Source organism: Mesoplodon densirostris, chromosome 9, assembly GCF_025265405.1.
Source record: "Mesoplodon densirostris isolate mMesDen1 chromosome 9, mMesDen1 primary haplotype, whole genome shotgun sequence".
Taxonomy (NCBI): Eukaryota; Metazoa; Chordata; class Mammalia; order Artiodactyla; family Ziphiidae; genus Mesoplodon; species Mesoplodon densirostris.
In genome coordinates this window covers 113,596,995-113,610,394 of record NC_082669.1, presented here as the reverse complement: position 1 = coordinate 113,610,394, position 13,400 = coordinate 113,596,995, and positions in this window count along the sequence as shown.

Here is a 13,400-nt window from a genome sequence, read left to right as displayed (position 1 = left end):
CTGGGGCTTCAGATGTCCTGATCAAGTGGAAATCCAATGGGCATTCCAGCCTAGCACACTGGGCGTCCACCAACATGAGGGAGGACACCGTCGGTGCTGCTGACGCGGTAAAAACCTTGGGATCCGTGTCTGAGCCCGTCTCCCGCCGGCTCCCACACCCACCATCCCAGTGAATCATCTGCGGCTGGGCCATTTTTTTCAGCACAGAGAGTGGGAGCCCAGCTCCCCCATTTTGAATACTTTCTGGTCCTAATGAGATGTCACAGATATTCTGGTCAGCTCCGAGGTAATCCAGAGCACTGACAGTCAAAACCATCAGGTTTGCCAGTGGTTTGATCTGTCACCACTCAGGAGTATGAAGGCCGACAGAGCTGGTGCACACAGGGCTGGGATTTGGGCCCCACCTGTGTCCTCGCTGGGAGTTTCACTCTGCTCCCTCCTCAGGTGGACAGGAGGCCCCTGAAGGGACACGTGGCTCAAGGGTCTTGAAAATCTCCTTGAAAGAGTCATTCCTTGACCTGTGACTGCAACTGTGTTCTCACTGTGAACCACAGGATGGCATCACATACAGACTCTGGCCTGCTATGGCTGTCTAACGTAAATATCAGCAAGTGTGACAGTAACAGACTGAATGATTTCATAAGGAGAAAGGCACAAAGCCTCAATCCATGCAGGAGACACCCACCCCCCACCCAAAGGGCTCAGGGAGTAATAAGCATGTGTTTGGGTTTGAATGCTGTGCACACAGTGGACAGACACATGTGTCTCTGTGCCTTGTATAGCATTCAGACATGTTCTCACACACACGTGCAGTCACACACGCATACAGACACGCTCCCGTGTGCACACACGCACACCTGCTTGCCGGGGCCCAGCACTGGGGAGTCCTACCATGCCCACGTATCCGGCCGGCACTCCAGAAAGGGCCGTGCACAGCCCTCCCGCCCATCAGAAATCTGGGCTGCCTCTGGAACGGCCCTGTTCCTCCCATGCGAGACTTCCTTTCCTCCCTTCCTCACGCTCCACTTCTCCCCCCGTGAGCGTCCTCTGTCCCGTCGACAGAACTCGGCCGCGTGGCAGGCAAAGCCGAGGCCAGCACGGTCTGCTCCGCTCAGCGCAGGGCAGCCTCCTGCACCTCCTCGTGGGTTTTGTGCTGCTCCCCATGCCCTGTTGCTACGATTTCCTTGCGGTCCCTCCTGTGCCTCTGGTTCTCCACTTTCCCTTTCTGGGGTGTTTCCCTCTAACTGTGCTGTGACTGCCAGAGTCCTGGAGCTGGGGCCCAGGGGTGACGCAGGACCTGGTTCCGGAAGCCACCGTCAGCAGCAGCCAGGCAAACAAGGAAAGAACGAACCCCTCCGGGCTCTTCCTGGAGCCCGTGTAACGATGCCCGGGAAGGAGCACCACAGCCCCAAGCGGCAACAGTCCTGCAGGGCACGGGCTCAGGGAGGGGCCTGGCTCCTCTGGGTCCTTCACCAAGGCCAACCTGTAAATGCCCTCGGATTTGCCTGTCAGGCAGGTACCTGACGACAGAGACCTGCATCTACAAGAGGTGGAGTTAGGCCGTTCGGTATCACACAGACGTTGCTGGGCGGTTTCACGCCCCGCCCTCGTGCTTCTGAATCGCTTAACAGCCTGTCACGAATGAGCTCTACCTTCTAGCCTACCCTGGTCTTATTCCCTGTCTTTTCCTGTTGTCAGCAAATGTATCACTAGTCAGCTCTCTGGACATCAGAGGACAGACGTCCTGTCAGCCTCAGGCCTTCACCGGGGTGGGTCTCATGCCCAGAGCGCACATTTGGGGTCAGCCCCATGGGCTTCCATTGCAGATGGCGGGGTGCTCAGCGTGGCTGAGGAATGAGCCTCTTGGAGCCTTTCTCAGACGAGTCTGGGGGTGAATCATCTCAGCAAGTGCGTCCACTCCGGGCGGCTCGTATGCTTTGAGGGGAGAGCAGCATGGTGCTAACGCAGGTCTGGCTGCAGAGAATAACGCAATGAACAAGTCGTGCCCTGAAAAGCCCACTCGCCAGTGCTTTTCCCCAACCCGTGGGCCACCCTTTGTGGGGTGCTGTGGGACCACGATGGATGGTGGCGGCGGCTGCCTCCTGGGGAAGGACGGTGTCCCCACAGGGTGGAGAGCGCTTTCTCTGGGGGGCAGTCCCCTGGGCCGCTGGGCCAAAGAGAAGATAAAACTCCCCATCCACCTGCCTGCCAGGCCAGGAGACAGGAGGAGGAAGTGCTCTCTTGGGTGCCGCGGCACGGAGGGTGCCGAGCAGGGTCGGGAGGCGGATGCGCCTGGGGTCTGTGGGACAGTCAGGCCCAGTGTTCAGTTCCACATGCAGGTGGGCTGGCCGAGCTGTCACCCCCAGCCCCAGCGTCTGGGCAGCCCAGCCTTGTCTGGGGTGGGGAGGCCGCAGGAAGCCTGCCTGGATGAGGGCCCGGCAGGGACCAGGGACGGGCGGGAGTAGGCACAGCTGACCCTGGGGACAGCCACACCAGCCAGCGGAGAGGGGTGACTGAGGGGATAAGCCAGGGTAGGGTGCGGGGGACACCCAACTCAGCCCCGCACACGCACACCGCCCCCCTCCTCTTTCACACATACACAGCCCCCATCTGCGCTGTGCCCAGGTCTTTAGGGAGTGGAAGTCTCCTGGGGAGGAACGCAAGGGCCCCAGCACCCCTTGCTGGACCCTCGGACGGTGGCCCGTGGAGGGCGGGCTACGGGGAGCAGGGAAGGACCCCCGCTGACCCCACCTCAGGGCAGGGTCCCCACTGTGGAATCCTGGTCCCGCTGTCTGAAGCTCAGGGCCGCAGCCCCCGTCCCCGCTGACCCCGCAGGTTAGGCTCCCCCAGCCCCTTCTCCCCAGACTGAGGACCCCCACACCCGCAGACCCTGCGCGGCTCCAGCCCCTTCCTGGGGAGGCCCGCACTGCCAGCTGCAGGTGCGCTTCAGACTCAGGCCGTGGGCAGGCGTGGGGTACGGGGTGGGCGGGGGCTGGGCGCCCGCAGGGGCGGAGAGGTCGAGGAAGCCGCGGGACGCGGGCGGGCCGGGGAGGCTCGGCGGCCAAAGGGCAGCAGGAGGCCAGGGGCTGGGCACGGGGGACTGGGCGCCCGCAGAGACGCAGCGGCGCTGTGGGCCAGGAAGGCCGGAGCACGTTTCGCAGACCGCTCCCCGCGGGGTGGGGGCGGGGAGTGGGCGTGGCCGGCGGGCGGGCGCGCGGCGAGTCGGGGGCGTGGCCGGGGCGTGGCCGGGCGTGTCGGGGCGGGGCCGGCGGCGCTGTCCGGTGCTGAAGCCGCGGCAGCGCCGGGAGCGCGAGGAGGGGCGGCCGCCATGGACTGAGCGCCGCCGACATGGGGCTGTCGCTCGCGCTCCTGCTGCTGCTGCTGCTGCTGCCGCGCGCCCCGCCCGCCGCCCCCGCGCCCCGCGCCCGTCCGCTCCCCGGGCTGCTCGGTGAGTGGGGGTCGGGGTCTGGGTCGAGGTGGGGGAGGGGCTCCCGTGTGACTGAGGGGAGCGGCGGAGGGGGCCCGAGTGGGGGCGGGGGGTTCTCGGTGCGAGAAGGCGGTGTCGGGGGCGCCTGGGAAATGAGGGGCGGGGGGGAGGAGGTGAGGGCCGCGCGGGCGTCGCGGGTCCGCTCGTGCTCCCCCTCGGTTTGCGGCCCCTGGCGGGCGCGGGGCGGTGGGAGCGCGCTCTGCGTGGGCGACCCCCGCATGGTCGTGCCGCGTGCGCCGCGGGCCGCGCCGGGGGGCGGGCGGGGCGCCCGGGGGGGCGCGGGGCCTTCGCTTCCCCGGCCTCTGTCCGCCGCGGGGTCCTCCCCGCCCCGCGCGGCCTTCTCCCCGCTGCCAGCGCTCGCAGTCGCACGGACATTTTCCTGCCGTGACGGGAGTGGGAGGGCGAGGGTGGGAAGCGCCACGGGGAGCACCCCGAATCGCCTTCCTGCAGGCGTGGCCTTTGATACTCCGCCCCGGGAGCAGTTGGGCCCCTCCCTCCCGCCGCGCTCATCTTTGTGTGCAGGAGGCCTTCCAGCCGCCGGCGTGCCCGCGGCTTCAAGGCCGGAATAAACGGTGCTACAAGACTGAGCGCAAATCCAGGTCCAGGGTGGTGGAGGGGGCCTCGCTCCGCCGCCCGCCGCCTCCTCCTGCCTCTGGTCTCCTTGGGCTTCGCTGTCCCAGACAAACGGAAACTGCAGCGAGCGGTGGACAGGCGGTCTCCCCAGACTCCTCCACACGCACTCCCTGGCCTGGTGGGCAGCGTCCTGGCCTGGTGGGCAGCGTGGCACAGTTGGAGGCAGAGCTGGATCCAGGAGGAGGTCCTCGCCTGCTGGGGTGGAGTCCTGGGGTGGAAGGGTGTGTCTGGTTGGCCACATCCTGGGGTCCTGTTGTCAGAGTCACCTCGGGCCCTGGGGGCCGCTCCATGCACAGGTGAGCCCTGCTTGGGGAGGCTTCGGGGCCTGGCTCACTCTGCCTTGAGCTCCAGGGCCTTGCCCCAGATCAGCAACAAAGGCCGAGCTGCGCGCTGGTCTGCTTTTGCTGGGCTGTGTTCCCTCCTTTGTCGGGCCGGAACTGGCATATCACCTCACGTGAGAGCTGTTTGCTCAGCTTGCCAGACACCACCCTCCACATACACACACACGGTCAGGGAGAGCCAGGGTCAGCTGACACTGGCCAGTCAGTGTTGCAGGGAAGGCAGCTTCTACGAGATGAGGGGGAGGCTGGTCCTCGACTACTCTCTTTCCTTTGTAATTGCCAGTTCATAGCATTTTTCAGAAATCGTAGAGAAAGGAGGAAGTGGGGAGGGGGTGGTAGCTCAGGGAGGGAGCAGGGAAAACCCAGGGCCGGACACATGTGAAGAGAAGAGAACCGCTAAGCTGCCCAGGACAGCACTGCCCGACACAGCAGTGGAGTTCCAGCTACAAGCAAAGTCGAGTCGTATCTCTGAGAAGGGGTGACTTATTCTCCCTCTGTTCACGATGTGGCCCAAGGGAGCCTCCTGGATGCAGTCTTGATATGGGACAACATTAGGGGCCCAGGCATTGTTAGAACTGTCTCAGGGACTCCAGGTGATCCGTTTAACCTGCTGTATCCAGGGATGATTGGACACTGCCATGGCAGTGTATACAGGTAGTGAGATGGAAGTGTGGTCTTCCCATTTGGGGCCCCAACCCGGGGTTGCATGTAGCCGTGTCTACCTATGTACGCTCCCAATGTTCTGTTCACCCAGCCTTATGACCGTGCGCCGTCCTCACCCGGAGGGGCTGCTGCCTTATCCTCAGGATTCACATTCACAGTCTCCAGAAGGTGCACGGGGAACCGTGGTCACCCATGAAAGGCATGTGCTAGTATTTTTCTCTTTCTCAGCCATCTGGATCTTGTTTGTTAGTGGTCACACCAACTACAGTGTCCAAATAACGATGGACAGGGAAAGATGCACCCAGAGACCTTAGATCTGGCCCCAACCATGTCACTTGTACCTGTTTTTTTATTTAGCTCTTCACACTCAACTTCGTGTTAAGGCCTATACGACACATGGTTCAAGGAGATAACACGTTTTTGCTGCTCACTTGCACCATGAAGTTGTAGGTTAGAATGAAGGGTCAAATGTCACCAAGACCTGAGACCAGTTCTTTTTGCACCAGATGCCTTGCCTTGAGTGAGGGGCCTCTTCACATTTAGACAGTGAAGGAGCTCTTGTTGAAACCCTGGGTTGACTAAACTACCATGTCTGAGTTTAACTTCATTGCTCTGAGCCACATGCCATGGCGAGGCCTTATTTCCACAGCAGCTGATGGCAGCTTCCCACTGACAGTGGATGTCGCACCTCTCCCTTTCTCTTCAAGTGCACCCTTTCCACCTTTATCACTTTAGCTTCCTGACCTTGCACCACCCATTCTGCCGATGTCTTTCTGGTGCAAAAGGCTCCCTTATGGCACATGGTGTCCCATTATTTGTGACACTATTATCAGAGTTGAATGGGGCAGGAATAAGGCACCCCTTCTCAATGATATGACTCAACTTTGTTTGTAGCTAGAACACCATTGCTGTGTCGGGCATTGCTGTCCCGGGCAGCTGAGTGATTCTCTTCGTATAAGTCCATCTTTGGGTTTTCCTTCTCCCTCCCTCTGCCTTTCCCTGTGATTTTACGAAGTCCTTTTGTTCAGGTGCTCAGTACTTTTTCCATAAGGCTGATGCGAATGTGAGCCTTTTGTCTTTAAGCCATTCTTCAGTTACAGGGAGGCCGGTTTGTGAACCTGCTCCGGCAGCCTCCATGTTTAAGGGCAGTCATGTTAAAGATCCTCCTCTTTTGCTAAAGAAAAATGAATTTCCTTTGCCAAAGGACAGAGTCAACCTTTCGTGCAAATTTTGCTTGGAGAATCCAAAGTCAGGCCTACCCAGTGCACCTGGCTTTGAAGATGGGCGGCTGTTTCTTTTTTCTCCTTTGTTTTTGCCTCTCGATTTGCCCACACGTAGTTTTCATTCGCTAGTGAGCCCACTCCCGGAGCAGGAGTCAGCTTGCTTTGTCACCTCCATGGCATGACGTTTATTTTTAAATCAAAGCATCCTTCCTGCCACAAAAGCACAAATCCATCTTTGCTTCTTGGGGCCTGGAGCTGTTGATTTTGTTGGTTGTATGGTGATGAGCAGCCTGCTCCTCCCCCCGAGAGAGCCCTGCTGCCTTCTCTTTGGCTGTGAGCCTTTCTCTGCTTGTTGTTTCCTCCTCCTCCTGCTCTGGCTCCTACAGCCTCAGGTGCTGGTTGATGTCCCCATGCAGAAGGATTGGGGCACAGGGAAAACCCCAGGCTTCCGGAAAGGGGAGGTACCAGACAGTGGGCTCACCCACGGATGCAGAGGCGTTGGGTGGAGCTGTGGTGCGGCTGTCTCCTGTGTCCAGAGACGGCAGTTCAATGTGTCAGACTCAGGAGGAATGTGTAGGGAACTACAGAGGTTTTTAGATGGCTTCCTCTCTGTGCTAAGCTTAGCTGTGCATCTCAGCATCTTGCCTCCCTTCTTTTTGCAGCTGGTTACCAAGATCACCATCAGTGGTACCCACCAAGGAGGTGCAGGGGGTGTGCTAAATGCATAGTAGTCTGCTTTCTACTTTCCTCTCAGTGGTGGTGCTGGTCTCCGCTGATGATGTCTGTACGCCGTGAGACGTGCAGACTTGCTGGATCCCTGGCTGCCCGTGAAGAGGGGCTGTACCGGCACGGTGCATCTGCGGCGCAGGCCCGATGGAACCCAGGGCTCCTCACCCCAGGGCGTATGTTGTGATGAACTCTGCGGCAGTCATTGGCTCTTGGACGTGATCATAATTTATGCATTCTGAGTTTAGTTTGTTGTGTGTTTTACATGCAGTGTTACCTAACTTGAACATGCAGTTATTCATCCACGTTTCTTAGGACTTTTGGAAGTTAGGAATATGGGGTGAGGAAGTGGAGTGAAGTGTGGAGAGCTGGGGTCAGCTGAGCTGTCGTCACGCATGGTCTTATCAAGAAGGGTTTCCAGCACCACGACCTCTTGGAGCATTACCTTAGAATTTCAAGATATTTTATGAAAGGGTGTTGGTAACTAAATGTGATCCAAACTAAAAATAACCCTCTGGCTTTGGGTGGTAGATATTTAAGATATGCCTGGTTATGTGCAAATATTGCTAGTTTAAGGATTCTTTATGTGTGGAGAGGTGAAAAAAAGCTTAGGAAGTGGACAAAAAGGGTTTTCATCTAGATGTATCCCAGTAGACGCAGGCCTGGTGAGGCTCAGCTAACTAAGAACCTATCTTATCTCTTCTGACAAGACGTTCCATTTCCTGAGAAAGCAAACAGTTGAATTCATGGCAGACAACTCTCTGTGCCACAGAAAAGCACCTGGCAGCTGTTTTCACATTAGTCTAAATTGACCTTCATAAACGTAGACCCAGCTGGACTTATTTTTCAAGTCTTGGTTGACAGAAGGCCAGAGAACTGAAGGAGCAGAAAACAGTCAATGCCCTTTTCTGCTGGCTGGAAACAGAGTGTGTGGAAGGAAGAAGGAAATGTTTTAACTCGTGCTCTAACAACTTGGCCATGATCACTACTCAAGTATCTAGGGCAGGAAGTGAAAAGAGGTGCGGTTCTCCTGGAAACACTCATGGTCACATGTTAAGTGACATTTTCGTTTGTTAGTTGTGGTAAGTGGGTGACTCCCATGTTAGCCAGAGAAACTGAACTTTGGGCTAGAGGTGCTGATGTGTGAAACATCAGGGCCTATATAATGGCCTCTGTGTGTGACGTGCAGAAATAAGGAAGCTGTTGAGGGTTTTGTGATGATCACTTGGCGTTACCTCTCTGTGTGGAGGTGGGTAAGAGGGCATTTGGTTTACTTATTTTGTGTTTATCTGTTCTCTCCAGTCGTATTGACTGTGATTCAGAAAACACAAACACACGCCCTCTCAGCCTGTGTGACTAGTAGTGGTTTCCGTGAGGGCAGTTGGAGGGTGTGATGGGCTGGAGGGGATGAGCTAATAGTTATGAAACAGATTGGGGTGATTTCTCTTTTTAATCTAATTAAAAATGATCACACAGTGAAATGGAGTCTTCCTTTTGGTATATGGTTCTATGTATAGATTCCAGTGACAGGAGGTAGCACGGTTCCATGACCCCAACACTGCCCCGTGCCCTCCCTCTGTCCCTTGAACCCTGGCAACCCCGGGAGTACTCTACGTGTGGTTATGTGTACGCCCCCGAATAGCTTTGATAGGTAAGCGTTTCTATCTCCATTTCACAGATGGAAGCACTGAGACTTGGAGTGGCTAAGAAGCACGCTGTAGGACACCCAGTGCTAGGATTGGGTCCTGGGTCTCTGACCTTTTCCAGCAGATGACCCCAGGATGGGGCAGGGACACCTCTGTAGGATGCAGGTCCCAGCAGAAGGATTCTGTGTGATGTTAGAACTTGTCCCTCCAATTCCACAAGAACAAGGACATCTGGGGCAGGGGACATGGATTTTCCAAGTTGGGATTTGTTCTGAGTGTCAGATTCAATTATTTGGTTAGCTGTTCTGGGGAATTTTGATGTATGGAGATGGATGATTTGTTTCTGGACACCTTTAGCCTTCCCAAGATGGCAGGAGTGCAAGTGCCACCGTAGCATTCACAGATTGATGTGTCCATAAACTCTGTTCAGAATGCCTCTGGGTTTCCATCTGCTTTTTAAAATGTAGTAAAATACAAACTCCAAAGAAGCTAGCTCTCATCTGAGACTTGTTACACCAAACAGTTGACTTCGGAGTAAGACATGAAGGAGGGCTTACTTTCATAAGAAAAACTTAAGAGTGGGTTCCGTCTAAGCTTGACATTTAGAGTGGCAGACAGGCAAGGGATGGGGCATTCTGGTCACTCATTATTCTTTCCTGAGGTGTGCTGGCAGGTAAGAGAATGAAGCTCCCCGCATGTGGCATGAGCAGTCTGTGTCACTGCGTGGTCCTAAAAGCCCATTTCGCAATGTCCTACGTACAGTACAGAGGGTGTGTTTAGAAGTTTGTTTGGCGGAAGGAATTTCCAGAAGGAAGGCTGAGCTGGCTGCCGAAGGGAAGAGGACTTTACGTTAATGGTGCAGGTCAGTTCTGACTCCAGCAGTGACATATAGTCAACTCGTAAATGGACGGAGCAGCCATTAAAGTTGGCCCTGGGAGGCTGATGCTTTTTCCATCTGGGGCTGTGGCTTTAATCCAGCTCAGAGCGGTAATTAACCTGAGGTACGGCTTGAAGCCAATTCAGTGATATGTATGTTCTCTGAAATAGCTGGTATTTTAATGGCACCAGACGAGGCAGACCAGCGAAAGAGCACAATTTCTCCATGGTGGGTGGGAATGGGAATCTGGAGAAGGAGTAGCGCAAGTTGCCGTCCCCCGGCCTTCCCGTCTCAAGCCGTTTTCTGTCCTGCAAAGGCACGTTGCTTTTACCAAAAAATACTTCGGGTCTTCTTGAATCGCCTTTTCTGCTTTTGCCTGAAAATAGGCCGAGGTTCAGATCACCAAACTTCCATCTGAGTTAAGTATTGCCTAAGCAAAACACAGGGAAGTCCCAGGGTCAGTTCTGGGAGACCGGGGCCCAGCCTTGTGACTGAGCCTTCCCCAGCCTCATACCTGTCTCCCCAGGGCATCCTGGTCCCTGATTCCATGACATGGTCCACGTTGAACCAAGAGAGGATTCTAGTAGTTTCCAAACACGTGGTGGGGACTGAGTGGCTATGGGTCCAGGACAGATTACATGAGAAAAGATACCATTTCAGGGGGCATGTGACTGACTGAGCACCTGCCTCATCTTTCCGTCTGATAATCTTTACAGTTTGCACGCACAGTAGGAGTCAAGAGAAATGAAAGTACTTCACCTAAGCCACTCTGAATTTATACCATGGGAAAAATACCTAATTCTGTGTGTGTTTGAGAAGATTTTATGAGATGGTGGGAGAGCCCTTGGTAATGGCAGTCCTAGTTGTAACCCTACTTGTTTTTAGAAGCTCCAGGTTTCTCCAGCTTGGTGGCCAGACAGGGTGGAATATTGTTATTATTGAAAACAGTGCGACTTTGCTGGGTCCAAGTCTCAGCTGAATTGACTACTGACGTTTTTGCAAAAGCATTACCATTTAAAGTAGTAATATAGGGAATTCCATGGCGGCCCAGTGGTTAGGATTCCGTACTTTCGCTGCGGAGGGCCCGGGTTTGATCCTTGGTCAGTGAACTAAGATCTTACAAGCCTTGTGGCACGGCCAAACAAACAGAAGTCATATGATTTATGTTTTTTAATAAGCATATTTCAAAAACAGTCACCAGCCCAACTAGGATGCATTCCTCATTATATTGTAACAATGAGAACAAATAACGGTGATAACACGTCTGCAGGTTATGTCATCCCTTCAAAGAGCTTAAGGCCCTTGAATAAAAGAGGGCTTAAATAATAGTCATACGAATTCTTACACGTTTGAGTGGAGAGTGTAATAAAAAGGGATGGTCCATACTCTTTTTCAAACACAGTAAACACTTTCTTTTAAATAATATTTAACTATTTGATATTTGATAAATGCAGAAATCAGAGCACTTCTGGGGGTATATTTGACAAGCCTAGTTGGCACTGTTTTTCAGTGTCTGGATTTTTGTGTCGTCACCGAAGCATTAACATGTTTGACGGTAGAGACTGAAGGCCTCACACGTCTCGTAGACGCGTTGGGTTCACACGCAGCCCTCGGGACCCAACTTGCTGAGCGTGTCGGCCTTCTGCGCCTGACACAGGATACGGCGGCCGCCCTGCGAGGGCACCACACGCAGCGTCCACGGCAGCCCCGCCGGGCCCGGCTCTCGTAGAGAGAGGGCTCCCCCAGCGCGGGGCTTCCGAGTCCACCCCCGCCTGCACCGCTCACCTGGGGATGTTCTGTGCCGCACGGTCTGTCGCAGAAGCTGGCCGCGGCGGTGACGGTAGCCGCGGAGCGGGGGCCTCGCTGCCCCCGGGTCCGACTCTGCTGTGTCTCAACTGTGGGCCCTGGGCTCAGGCCTTCGGATTTGGGACCCGGGGTGCGTGGTCCTGGCACCACCAAGTCCCCTCTGGTGTCCGGCGGTCACTGCAGGCTGTCCCTCTCTGCTTGCCTGTGTGGCTCCGCGGGCCACCCCCATCCCCGCCCTCCCGAGGGGAGCCCGGTGACTCTGGCCGGTCGCCTGCCCTCTGAACTGCAGTCTGAGGGCTGAGTCTCGCCGCCCTTGTTTGGCAGGCCCGTGGGAAGGCAGGTCTCCCACCTGCGTGGGCTGTCGGATTCCTGCTGCGCGGTATCTGCTGGGCGCTGGTCAGGGCCCCGGTGTGTTGCTGTGCTTTGCTCCCCAGGTCCACCCTTTTCTTCCCCGCAGCCTTTCTCGCAGAGGAAGGACGGTGGGGACAGGCGCTCCCCGGCTCTGCTCCTGGTTTTCGTCAGGCTCCTCAGGTTCTGGGGACCCGGCCCATCGGTGGGCGGTGGGAGGTCAGGAGCTGAGCTGGCTGTCTTCCGCCTTGCCTGACCGTTTCTGCCAGGGACGAGCCCTGGTGCCCCGCAGGTGAGCGCGTGTGGCTGGTGGCTCGCTGCCCCGCCGCCCCGCCCAGAACCCCCCCCCCCCGCCATGAAGGTCCGACTTTCCCCAGTCCACGGTCCCAGCTCTCCACTCCGGGAGCTCACTCCCAGCCCTCTCCAGGCTGCACCCCACTCCTGTCCTTGCCGGGGGTCCGCCGCGCGTCCCTTCCCAGAGGAAACCGCAGCGCGTGTCTGGGGAGGGGAGGCAGAGGTGCCAGCGGGATGTCCCGTGGGGAGCAGACGGCGAGGCTGGGGTCCTGGTGGAGCCCTCCTGGGGGGGGGGCACGCCCTGGGCCTTGCCCAGCAAGGATTCCAAGTTCTTCGCCCAACTTCTGTGTCACACCCAGGGCCTGGAATATGCTTTAAAAAAAGGCTTTTGGCAGAGTGTAGGTGGAATAGGGAAACTGTGGTATCAGAAGCCAAGGCTTGCATCTCTTGCAGAACCAGGTGTGGGCTGAATTTCTCTGACAGGAGCCAGGCAGGGTGCCTGTGCAGGGTGGCCCAGCCCCCGGCTGTGCCAGCGTCTGTTTCCCCGGAAGTGGCCATGCCACCAGGCCTTGGGTCTCCTGTTTGCTTTTGTCTTGTTTGGGGCAAGCACTTCAAAGGGCACGTCAAGTGCGCATTCTGAAAGCCCAGAGAATGCTCTTTTATGTGAGTTTTTCATCACTGGGAGTTTAAGCAGGAGGAAGCATTTTGATGACTTGAGTAAAGAAACCTTTTTTAAATGGAAAAATTATTTCTCAGAATAAAGATTAGATTCTTAGTTTAGTCTGCTAGGAAGCCAAATCACTTATGTTCTATCTGTGATAATTTCTTTTTTTTTTAAATTTTTGCATTTTATTTTATTTTTTATACAGCAGTTTCTTAGTAGTCATCCATTTTATACACATCAGTGTATACATGTCAATCCCAGTCTCCCAGTTCATCCCACCACCACCCCCCCGCCCGCCGCTTTCCCCCCTTGGTGTCCATATGTTTGTTCTCTACATCTGTGTCTCTATTTCTGCCCTGCAAACCGGTTCATCTGTACCATTTTTTTAGGTTCCACATGTACGTGTTAATATACGATATTTGTTTTTCTTTTTCTGACTTACTTCGCTCTGTATGACAGTCTCTAGATCCATCCACATCTCTACAAATGACCCAATTTCGTTCCTTTTTATGGCTGAGTAGTATTCCATTCTGTATATGTACCACATCTTCTTTATCCATTCGTCTGTCGATGGGCATTTAGGTTGCTTCCATGACCTGGCTATTGTAAATAGTGCTGCAGTGAGCATTGGGGTGCATGTGTCTTTCTGAATTATGGTTTACTCTGGGTATATGCCCAGCAGTGGGATTGCT